General features: G+C 42.0%; 1 protein-coding gene across 6 annotated transcripts in view; it reads right to left on the reverse strand.

The window, feature by feature from the left end:
• Window positions 1-12,220, reverse strand: part of TRIM26 (tripartite motif containing 26) — a 59,830-nt gene that overhangs the window by 24,881 nt on the left and 22,729 nt on the right. For 5 of the 6 annotated variants that reach the window (XR_005010850.1, XR_005010854.1, XR_005010851.1 and 2 more), the window contains 3 exons: window positions 4,254-4,486; window positions 3,429-3,689; window positions 142-324 (listed from right to left, as the gene is read on the reverse strand). The gene's annotated coding sequence lies outside the window, so the exon portion shown is untranslated. The remainder of the gene's footprint in view (window positions 1-141; window positions 325-3,428; window positions 3,690-4,253; window positions 4,487-12,220) is intronic. The other variant, XR_005010852.1, reaches the window with a different exon arrangement.

The raw sequence follows: 12,220 nt of genomic DNA on the forward strand, positions 1-12,220 counted from the left end.
TCCTTATAGGTCATTTAGTCCAACCTTTACCCAAACAATAGAACATAAGGTCATTGAGGGTAGGAAACATCTCATTTTTGTGTCTGTACCCCCAGCCCCTAGCACAGTGTCTGACACATAGAGGATGCTTAATGCACCTACTATGTCTATTTTGTTGAACAATATGCCAACGAGTGATCATTCGGCTCCTGTTTGAAGCCCTCCATGAATGGGAAACTCGTCATCATCCAGGCAGCATAGTTTATTTCCAGACAGTTCTTCATTCTGAGCAGAGATCCGGCTGCCTGTGATTTCTGCTCCATCGTCCTGTAGACCATTCTAATTCTAACAAAGAGAATGATAATCACAGCGCTTGCACAACACTCTAGGATTTGCAATGAACTTTACAAATGTCATTTTATCCTTATAACTGCCCTGGGAAGTAGGTGCTGTTACCATCTCCATCTTACAGATGAGGGAACTGTGCCTGGGTAAGCTTCAGCGACTCGCTCAGGGCACACAGACAGTGTCTAAGGCTGGACTGGACTCCAGGTCGAGTCCTCTAGCCACTGTCCAACCTAGCTGCATCGTCGGTAGATTGCTACCATAATTCAGGTAAGTGTAACAATTCAAAAGGTCCTATGTGTACAGAATCACAGATCTAAAGCTGGAAGAGCCTTCAGAGGCCATCTAGTGCAACCCCCTCATGCATGAAGAAACTGAGGCTCAGGGACACGTGCACTTATTAGAGGCAGGATTTGAACCTAGGTCCTCTGACTTCAGCCCCAGCACTCATTCTACTGAACCACGCTCACTCTCTTATTTCTGATTTATTATTTTCACATGGTGACACCTTGCACCTGAAGTCAGGATGCCACTATAACTAAGACCTGCTACCTCTACTCTCCCCCTTCAGCCCCAAGGCTAAAGCTTGGTGCTCACTCCCTGCCCTACCAATCTGGGAATACAGAAACATCCCAGGTGTAATTCAATAATGATGAGCAGCATTATAAGGTGCTTTAAGGTTTACAAAGAGCTTCACATACATTATTCCAGGTGAGCCTTACAACAACACTAAAATTTCCTATTTTACGGTTGAGGAAACTGAGTCTCAAAGGGGTATTGCATGATTTGTACATGGTTGTGCAACTAGTAAAACTTAATTTGAACCCAGGTCTTCCTGACTCCAAGTTCAACCTTTATTTTCCACAGTATAGTGATTACACCATGCTGCCTTGGGGAGGTGGTGGGGGGATAGGAGTGAGTAGTAGCAGCAGCAGCAGCAGAAGCAGCAGCAGCATCTACATTCTTAAGTAAAAATGCAAATTTTTTTTGTTTATTGAATATTTTATTTTTTCCCAATTACATATAAAAACAAGTTTTAACATTCCTTTTATTTTTTTATTTTGAGTTTCAAATTCTCTCCCTCCTTCTTCCCCACCTACTCCCTGAGACGGTAAGCAACTGGATTTAGGTTGCACGTGGGCAAACATACAAAACATATTTCCATATTAGTTAGACCCCCCCCCCCAAAAAACCATACCACAAAAAAATGAAATGAAAAACAGTATGCTTTGGTCTGCATTCAGCCTCCTCGATAAAAATGCCAGTATTTCAATACCTTAATGGAATCATAAGCTTAGCAGATAGGTAGCATTTAATGGATGATTTTTTATGAATGACCTTACTGATGCAAGTAAGTAATTTCCTCCAACAGTGCAAATCACAACACTTCCACATCTCCTCTGGTGTGGCTCTTGTCCATATCCTCCACAGTGTAAGGTAGAGGCCTACTCTTTCTCCAGTTTCCCCTCCTGGTGCCTGGTATCCATAGGCACTTAAATACAATCTGCTGCTTTGTTACCTAAGCATTTCTGGCAACCTGAATCTTGCCTCAAACACAAGGAGACCAGGGGTTAAATGGAAGTAAATACAAATGTAAATTAGGGCAAAGAGTCAACTTCTGCCTAAATGTTAAGAATTTTCCTTACTGGGGTCTTGGAGTAATTACGATTGTACTCATAACTTTCTGTCCGAAATAAACTCCCTAAAGCTACAGAGGGAGGATCCACATGGACTTTAGGAACCATTGTATTGCCCCAGGCTTAAAACAAGCTAATTCTTGTAATACGATGTTACGAAGATAAAATATAAACTCCTTTGTTTAGTTTTTAAAGTCTCTCACAACCTGGCCCCAACCCATCTTTCCAGGCTCATTGTAGGTTGCTCCCCACTCCTGCAAACTTCAATGCGGCCAAACTTGCTTTCTCTTTCATCCAGCATTAACCATCCCTCATGCTATCGCCCTCCCTGCCTAATCACCTTGTATTTAACTACTTGGCATTTCTTTGTATTTATTCTCTTCATAATTATCCCATATGCACTTCTATGTGTGTTTGTTTTTACCCTGGTAGAGTGAGCTCCTAGACAAGAGGGAGTGTTCCATTCTTTGTTTTGGTATCCCTAGAACCTAGGATGGGGTCTGGCATATAGCCTTAATAGCTTAATTAGTGCTTGTTGTGATCCTAGGATAATAATTCCTGCTGTACTTATTTCACTGCGTTGTGGGAAAATTGTTTTCATGCAGCTGCTGGGTTGTGGCTTAACTATTTTTCTGAGTTTCAAGAGAGGATTCTCTAGTATGAGCAAATGTCAATAAACGAGCAAATAAAACAGCTTTGCAAACCATAAAGTATTATATAAATATTCACTGCCATTACTACAGAGAAGTTGTGATCTGCCTTTGGGGAAGGGACATCCACATGGATGAAATCCCAGACTGTGATAGAACTTCGGAGGCCATCAAGTCTAACGTCTTCATTCAGTTCAGGAAACTGAGGCCCAGAAAGTGAAATAATTTGGCCTCAGGTCACATTGTGACAAAGCAAGAGACCTAGGACTATAACTAAGATCTCCTAGGCAACTAGGAAGTACAGTGGATCGAAGGCTGTGCCTAGAGTCAGGAAGACCCTAGTTCAAATGTGACCTCAGTCACTTACTAGTTGTAGAACCCTGGGCAAGTCATTTAACCTGTTTGCCTCAATTGTAAAATGAGGATTAATAATGACACCAACCTCCACGGGTTGTTGTGAGGATCAGATGAAATGATATCGGTAAAGCATGTAGTGCCTGGCACATAGTAGGCACTTAATAAATGCTTTTTCCTTCCTTCATGACTGCCGGTCCGATCCAATACTTCCTCAAGGCGATGCTTTCGTCATAGGGGTGCACAGGGCCTCTGAGGGGAACGGCCAGCCAGGCGGCTCCCTCGGCGTGTCCCAGCACACCCAGTCCACACACTACATATACAAGCTATGGAATATCTATGTGCGTGTGCATGTATTTTCACAACACCTCCGCGAGGTGGGGGAGGGGAGAGGATGGTTACCATTACACCCATTTCAGAGACGATAAAGCAGAGACACAGCCCTTAGAGAGGAGTCTCCTACCTCCTGGCCCAGTGACTCTCCCACCACTCCGGAGCATTCTAGGCAGACACCCATCCCCCGAGAGGAGCCTGGCCGTTTCACCGGACTCGCGTTGGAGGCTGGATTCGTCATTCAACAAGTGTAAAGTCCTCTACTGGGAGAGGAGCAGATGAGCTTCTTTAGAGGACATAAGGGCCTTCCGCTCATTATTCTCCCCCCATTCATGACGGAGTGTGGCAAAGATACAGGGAAGGGGCCAAAGTGACCCGTTACTTCTGCGCCCTGCGGAGAGTGGAGAAGTAACAGTTAATAACAGCTAGCGTTCACAAATGTTATCTCATCTTATGCTCGCGACAACCTGGGGAAGTAGTTGCTATGATTATCCTCATTTTACAGATGAGGAAACTGAGGCAAGCAGCGGTTAAGTGACTCGTCCAGGGTCACACAGCTACTAAGTATCTGAGACCGGATTTGAACTCAAGGCCTCCCGACTCCAGGGCTGGAGCGCTATTCATCGCACCACCTAGCCGCCCCCTCAGATCTTTCTGACTCCAGGTCCAATGCTCTGTGCCACCTAGCTGCCTCTAAGTAAACTCTACAGTCAGATTCTTAAGGTTGAGATCGGTCCAAGGCTATAAGGCGTCTAACAGTCTCCGAAACTAGCCGGGCCAGTTTCCCTCTGCGCTAAAGAAGACCTTACGGGAGGGAGCTCTAGAAATCCCCGGTTCACTACGTCACGGCACAGAGCAGAGACGCATTCTGTTTAAGGGGTCACAAAAAGTTGGACGTGACTCAAACGACTGAACACGCGCCAGGCGCTAGACAAAAAAATGAAGCTGTACTTACCCCGAAGTCACCCGCGACGCTCCGACAAGGCAGGTGTTCTCAGCCTGGGGTCTGTGAATTTGTTTTGTTGGCGGCAGCGTTGCTGTTTTTAGTATGTTGATAGCTATAACATATGATTAGTTTTCTTTATAATCTTCTGGATTTCATTTATTCATTTAAAAACACTGTTCTGAGAAGGGCTTCCTCCATCGGACTGCCAAAGAGGTCCAGGACACAGAAAATCCCAAGAATCCCTATAATAGGGGGAGACAAACATAGTGTTAGCCAGGAAGGAGAATCTGGGTGGTTGTTACTGCCACCCAATTCATGACCTGGGAGAGGGGGACCGAATGTTAAAAAGGCATCACCACAACAATTAGGAGCTTCTTCCAGGTTTAGTGATGGGTCTCCAGTATTTCATTCATTCAAAGTGCCTTGAACGTGGGTGGGGTTTAGGGGGTGTTTCAACAATCCGGCTAACCGCTGCTGTGGGTGGGGTGTAAAACCAACAACAACCAGCTCACAGAACGCTGCAAAAGCCCAGGTTCTTTTCTTCTGCTTTACTAAGGAAAGCATCATTAAGGGGTTAACAAGCTTACTTTAATCCGGCGTACAAATACCATTCACTTAGTTCAGGGGAAAAAGCCTGAACTTCGGAGCAAACACAAACAAATTACAAACATCGACAGCCCGGGAGCTCATAGCAAGGGCTGGTCCGGAGTCACCCACTACCACAGCTGTGGGTCAGAGCGCCGAAAAAGAGGAAGCCAACCCCTGGTTTTATATCTTTTTCACATGAGACTCACCCACATGACCTAAAATCGTCACAAAGAGGAGACTGAAACCCACATGGTCTAAAAGCCTCTGATGTCACAAACACGTCACTCGAACCCATGTAGACTAGGCTTTCCCTTGAGGCAAGGAGGTCACCAAGGACTCCTAATTTAATCGAGGAAATAAAGGCCAAACTCTTCAAGGGCACTTGGTTGAACTAAGTGCTAAGAGCCCATTTTGATTGCCAACACAGGGGGAAAGATAATAAGTTCAGTTTGGGACATGGGGAATTTAAGACGTCTACTGGACATCCAGTTCAAGATGTCTGAAAAACAATTGGAGATGTGAGACTGGAAGTCAGCAGAGAGCTTAGGGAAGGATAAGTATATTTGAGAATCATCAGCACAGAGATGATAATTAAATCTACCGGAGCTAATGGGATCACGAAGTAAAATAACATAGAGGAAGAAGAAAAGAGGGCCCAATACAGAACCCTGTGGGACACACTCAATTAGTGGACATAACCTGGATAAGGATCCAGCCAAGGAGACTGAGGTGCAGTCAGACACATAGGAGAACCAGGAGATGATGCTGTCCTGAAAACCTTGGGAGAAGAGAATGTCAAGAAGAGGGCGGTGGAGACATAAAGAAGAATGAGGATTGAAGAAAGGCCACTGAGTGTGACAAGTAGATCACGGGTAACTTTGGAGAGAACAGTTTCAGTTGGATGATGAGGTCAGAAGCTGGACTGGTAATGGGTTGAGAAGTGAATGAACGGAGATGAAGTGAGATGAAAAATGAAAGCATCTATTGTAGAAGGACTTTTCAAGAAGTTTAGCTACAAAGGGGAGAAGAGATATCAGGATATCAGCGGGGATGGAAAGAGCGAGTAAGAGTTTTTTGAGGTTGGGCATATCTGTAGGCAGTAGGGAATATGCCAGTAGACAGGGAAAAGCTGAAGATAAGAGAGAGTGGTGATAACAGAGGGGGCAATCTTTAAGGAGACAGGGGGGTTGTCATGGCAAGGAGGAGGGCCATCTTTTCACATGAGACAGGGTGAAGGAGAAGACAGTGGTAGAAGGCATCTGCATGTTATGGAATGAGGAGGAAGGGAGAAGAGGGAGCTCTTGGCAGATGGTCTCAATACACAAAAGATCCTAATGGGCAGAAAAAAAAAAAAAAGAGACATCAAATGAACAATGATGTGGAACAGTTGTCTCTATGTTTTTTGATAGTGTGTCCCATGAGTAAAAAAGTACATAGCTCTAAGTGTTTGTTTGTAAATTATACACATGTATTACTGTAATAATAGCTAACATATGTGTGTGCATGTATTCCTACTATGTGCTAAGGACTTTTCAAATATTATCTCATGTGATCTTCCCAGCACTCTTGGAAGGTAGGTGCTATTATTATCCACATTTATCTATGAGGGAACTGAAGCAAACAAAGGTTAAATGACTCACCCAGGATCCCAGATCTATTGAGTGTCTGGGGCAGGATTTAAACTCAGGTCTTCCTAACTCCAGGCCCACATTCTATCCACTGTGCTGCCTAGCTGCCTTAATAATAATTATGTACATGAGACAAAAATTTTAAAAGGGTAAATATAAAATGATACTTGATGCTAAAGTTAAGGAGAGAATTCTGGGAAGTTGGCAGAGTAGGTTAGAAAATTCCAAGCTCTCCAGACTCCTCCACAAACAAGACAAAACAGCACCTCAGGGTGAATGTAGAACAGCAAAAATAAACAAGAGCTGGAGCAGAGCAGTGGTCCTCCTGGGACAACTGGAGAAGACCCAAAGAAGGACCCCAGGACCAAGATGCAGCCTGCGTGAAGTACAAACACCTCCAGGCTCTCTTTGCTGAAACAACAAACAACAAGCCCTGGGAATTCTCACTTCGAAGACAATGGGAGGGGAGGGGGGGTCAGACATCTGAGCAGGGGAAACCAAAGGAACCTCTGTGTCCAAGGGACACCCGGCCCAGCTGTGCTGCTGAGATGTAGTCCCGGACTGCAGGGGAAGGTGAGAAAGATCCAGCGCACACCTGCAGAGTGCAGAAGCAGTGGGGCAAGGAAGTTGCTGGCTGCGGGCACTTATAGGAGAGCAGAGTTTTTGGTTTTGGTTCCAGGCCAGAAGGGAGAACTGAAAGTTCTAGCCACTGGAGAGTGCTCAGGGAGCAAGAGCACTTCCAGCATAGTGTGCTGGGGGGACCTAGCTGTGGCTTGGAAGGGGAAAGGAGTACAGAGGTTGGGCCCAGGACAAAGCTCAAAAAAAAAAAAAAAAAAGAAGAAGAAGAAGGAGCCAAGGCCAGAGGCACCAGGACTAGAGGTGATTATAATAACAAGCTGCTAAAAATAAAAAACAAAACAAAATAAAAATGAGTAAGCAAAGAAAGAACCCAACCACAGAGAATTACTATGGGAATAGAGAAGACCAGAATTCATTTTCAGAGGAGGATACTGAAGCAAAAAAAAACTCTCCTACCCCAAAGAGTAACTAATGTCAAATGATCACCTGTCCAAAAAGAATTCTTAGAAGAACTCAAAAAAGACTTTAAGATAAAGTAAGAGAGACTGAGGAGAATTTTTTTTAAAAATAAGAACAATCCAAGAAAACCAAGATTATGAAAAGAAAGTCAACCTACTGGAAATGGAGATATAGAATCTTAAGGAATCAAACAACTCTTTGAAAACTAGAATTGGGCAAGGGGAAGTGAATGACCTTATAAGAGACCAAGAAATAATAAAACAAAATAAAAAGAATGAAAAAATAGAAGAGAACATGAAACATCTCATAAGAAAAACAACTGATCTGGAGAATAATCAAGAAGAGAAAACATAAGATTAATTGCACTACCTGAAAGCTATGATCGAAAAAAAAAAAAGAATCTTGATACAATAATACAAGAAATAATTAAAGAAAATTGCCCTGAAGTTTGAAAATAAGAGGGGAAAGTGGAAATAGAAAAAATTCACTGAACATTGCCTGAAAGAGATACCAGGATAAAAACCTACAGGAATACCATAGCCAAATCCCAAAAACCCCAGGTTAAGGAGAAAATACCACAAGTAACAAGAAAAAAAAACAATTCAAATACTGCAGAGCCACAATCAGAATTACACAAGACTTAGCAGTGGCTACACTAAAAGACTGCAAGTCTTGGAACACTATATATGAAACAGTAAAAGAACTGAGGTTGTGGCCAAAAATAACATACCCAGCAAAGTTAAGTATAATCCTGAACAAAAAAAAACAACAGACATTCAATAAATCAACAGACTTTCAGCATTTTGTCACAAAAAGGCCAGAATTTAAAAGAAAATTTGACATATAAGATCCAGGAGCAATATAAGGTAAACGTCAAAGACCAATTACAAGGGACTCAATAAGAACAAATTGTTTACTTTTTATATGTGGAAATGTAAACTATGCCTAAGACTATCAGTAATTGGTTACTTCGAAAGAAAGACGGCAGTAGGAGTGGAGTATGTTGTGATTCTATAAAGTAAAATCATGTAGGAAAAGGTAAAAAAATCCCAATCTTCTCCTGTCTGAGCCACAGTTATAACTTAACAATATCTGGGCACCCAAAACAGCTGCATAGGTGCCATTGAGAAAATCTCCCTCCCTTCCAACTTTCTCTCCCTTCCCTCTGTTACCTCTCCTTATTCAGCTTGTGTCCACATGCCTTTAGAGGGACCCCAGGGCAGTGACTGCTGAGTAAGAGCTCATAATCCTTCTCCCTTTTCTGTTTTGGGTAGGATAATGATTTTCAGGATGAACAGGTATTGATTGGTTGTGATGGGGAGCTCTTTCACGACCTCAGTATCATCTTCAACACTCCATCCTCCCTCACCTCACACACCCAAATAACATCTCTCACATCTGTTCCCATCTCTCCACTCATACGAACATCGCCCTATCATCCCCTCTTGACTAGGCTGTTGCAATGATTTTCTAACTGTTCTTGCTGCCTCAAGTTTCCTCTCCCTAATCATCTTCCATACAGCTGCCAAAGTGATTTTCTTAAAGCCTGAGTGTGACCTTGTCAACCTTCTATTCAATAAAACTTCAGTGGTTCTTTTACCTGTAGGATCCCTTTCTATTTCCATTCAGTTCTCTCCAGATAGCTATCATATCTAGCTTATCTAAAAGTCCATTCACTTTCTTAACTTCTTTCTTATTATTTTTTGGTTAGATTTGACTAGTTCTGAGAAGAGAAGATTAAAGTCCCCCACTATTATAGTATTACTATCTTTTCCACCTTTTAAAAATTTGGATGCATATAAATTTAGTATTGATACTGCTATGTTATCTATGGTATTGTTACAGTAATTAGGGTGGGACGTTTTTACTGTTAGAATGCTAAAGTAATCAAGTGCCTTTGATTAAGCCTGACTAGGTGCAAAGCCCCAGGCCCACACCCTTTTGTTAACTAGATGTAAAGCCCCAGACTCACACCCTTTTGCTAACTGGGTGTAAATCCCTCAGGCCCCAAAAAGGGTATATATACTCAGAGGTTAGCATTTTGTCTGGGGTTCTCACTCACTGTTAGAGTGTTGGTGTGGAGATTCTGGGTAGCTGCTAGAGCCCCCCAGCTTTGAAGAAATCCAGATGTTGATGATTCCCTGGTAACTATGTATTGGTATGGATAGATTGGTTTGTGTTGTTTGTGTCTCTGTAATTTCCATTTGTATTTGCTCTGAAGTTCAGGGTGCTGGCTTTTCCCCCTGAACTAGGTAAATGATATATGTGTGTTCAATTACAGTGAGACTGTTAACCCCTTAAAGTTGCTTTCCTTAGAAAAGCAGATCAAAGAATCTGCTGGCAGTTCTTGTTGCAGCTACAGCAGCTGCTAGCCAAATTGTTGTTACAGACATGCGCGAGAAGTTAGCATAATTAAATGGAGATGGTATATTCAAAATAGATCGAAAACAGGCAAAAGTGGAGGTTCTGCTCTACATGAATCTATAGCAAACATAGACACTGAGGGAAATGAGAAACCCCCTGAACCAAGGCAACAGTTGGTACAATCCTTGGTAAAATGGAATGATGGATATGATGGATTAACTGAAGAACAGAAGACACCAAAATATTTGGGCCATAAAAACCATTGGAAAACAGTAGCATATAACCCATGTACTAAGAGGACTTTGGAAAGTAGTGGGATAGATGGAAGTAGACAATATGCTGAATTTATGGCAGTACATCAAGCTACTGAAGCAGAACAAGGACGACAGTGTCATATATTCACTGATTCATGGGTGGTAGCTAATGGGCTAGCTACATGGATTCCAATGCGGAAAATCAAAATTGGGAAATTCATGGTAAACAAATTTAGAGCAAAGACTTATGGGAAGATATGTGGGACATGTCCTTGGTTACTAATTTTCATGTAGTTACTCACATGGCCCTCACCACACCAAAATGTGAATACAACGCACACGCTACTGAACATACTGTCCCTACTCTGGCACCAGCTGATGATCTGGTACTAGCAAAATGGGTCCACCAGACAGCTGGCCATTTAGGGGTCCAGGCTGCATGCCAGTGGGCACAAGATCAAGGTATTAGTATCTCTCACTCACTGTTAAAACAAGTAGCTGAAGAATGCTATATATGTCAATTGGAAAAGGAACAAACTGTTCCTAGGGTAGTAACTGGAGAAATAGCGAGGGGAAAAGTTCCATCCCAGATCTGGTAGATAGATTATACTGGACCACTACCCCAAGATAAAGGATGTAAACTTATATGTACTTGTGTTGACACCTATTCAGGTATACTATTGGCTTGTCCTTATAAGAATGTAACTCAGAAAAACACCTGTAAAACTCTAGATATCATAAGTCTATATTATGGAACCCCAATGCACATTCAAAGTGACAATGGGTCACATTTCAAAGGTAATAAAATGAAGAGATATTATATGTTAACCAATATAGGGTAGATATATCATATTCCGTATCATCCACAAGCATTTGGGCTGAAAGAATTGAAAGAATGAATTCTTGAAAGAACATTTAAGAAAGTTAAGTTCTAATAATTCATATCAACATTGGAAGGATAATTTGTTCACTGCTTTGCATAATTTGAATAGACCATTAGGAGAAAGTACACCTCTAGCCAGAATGATGACCCCAAATCTGCAAATTAGAAAACAGCAAACACATAAGATCTCAAATGTTGAGTATTGGACTGTGAGGGAAGATGTCCCACCACTGTATCCAGGAATACCTGGCTTAGCAGGACATGATTTACATTGTTTAGAGGACTTTTGGTTGAATAGAAATGAGAAAAATTTCTACTGGAATATGTATGAGAATTCTAAGAATCGTTTTGGACAGATATTACCTAAATTAAGATCAGCAGCTCGAGGAATACATGTACTGGCTAAAGTGATAGATTCTAATTATCAAGCAGAAATTATTGTGACATTCCCAAATTTGGGTGAAGAACCTATACAGTTTTGTAAAAATGATAGAATAGTTCAAGTGATTATAATTCCTTGTGGAAACCATACCCCTTGTGAAGACGGACCCTCCTTCCAAAATAACTAGTAGAGGAACAGAAGGGTTTGGTTCTACTGAGAGAATAAAATTGGGAGCTTAAGTATGGGTAAAACAGGAAGCCGGACAATGTTCCAAAGGCTGCAGAAATTATAGTACATGGAAAAGATAGTATCATAACTGTTGTTTATCCAGGAGAAAATGATTATCAGATTGTATCCTTGACTCATGTATTCTAGCATGAATGATTGTTTCCTTGTTTCTTTTTGGATTTTTATCTGTTAAATTTGTTGGCTAGATTTGTTTCCTGCAGATGCCTGATTGCTTAAGCCAGATGTCATCCCTGGACCTGGCATTGACCAAGCTCCAGATGCCAGCTAAAGACCTAACCTCTTGACTTCTTGGGGCAGGGACAGCTCTATGTCCAATTTCAGGAGGAAGAAGGTATGGAGGACAAGACCTTCACCCCTTACCCAAGATTTTGAGCCCCATTCGTTCGAGGGCGGAATGATATCGTTTTATATGTTTATCTTGGGTTATCCCTGTTATACTGTCAGAAAGTTCTGCTAACACCAGTTTTCCCAAAACTCCTATTGATTGCCCCATTGACCTATAATGGATAAGAAAGATCTTGGAGCCAAATGTAATTGTAAATTTAGATTTGAAGATCTTTCCCATCCATTAATAGGCCCATGTGACCTGC

This window comes from Trichosurus vulpecula, chromosome 7, assembly GCF_011100635.1.
Source record: "Trichosurus vulpecula isolate mTriVul1 chromosome 7, mTriVul1.pri, whole genome shotgun sequence".
NCBI classification, from domain to species: domain Eukaryota; kingdom Metazoa; phylum Chordata; class Mammalia; order Diprotodontia; family Phalangeridae; genus Trichosurus; species Trichosurus vulpecula.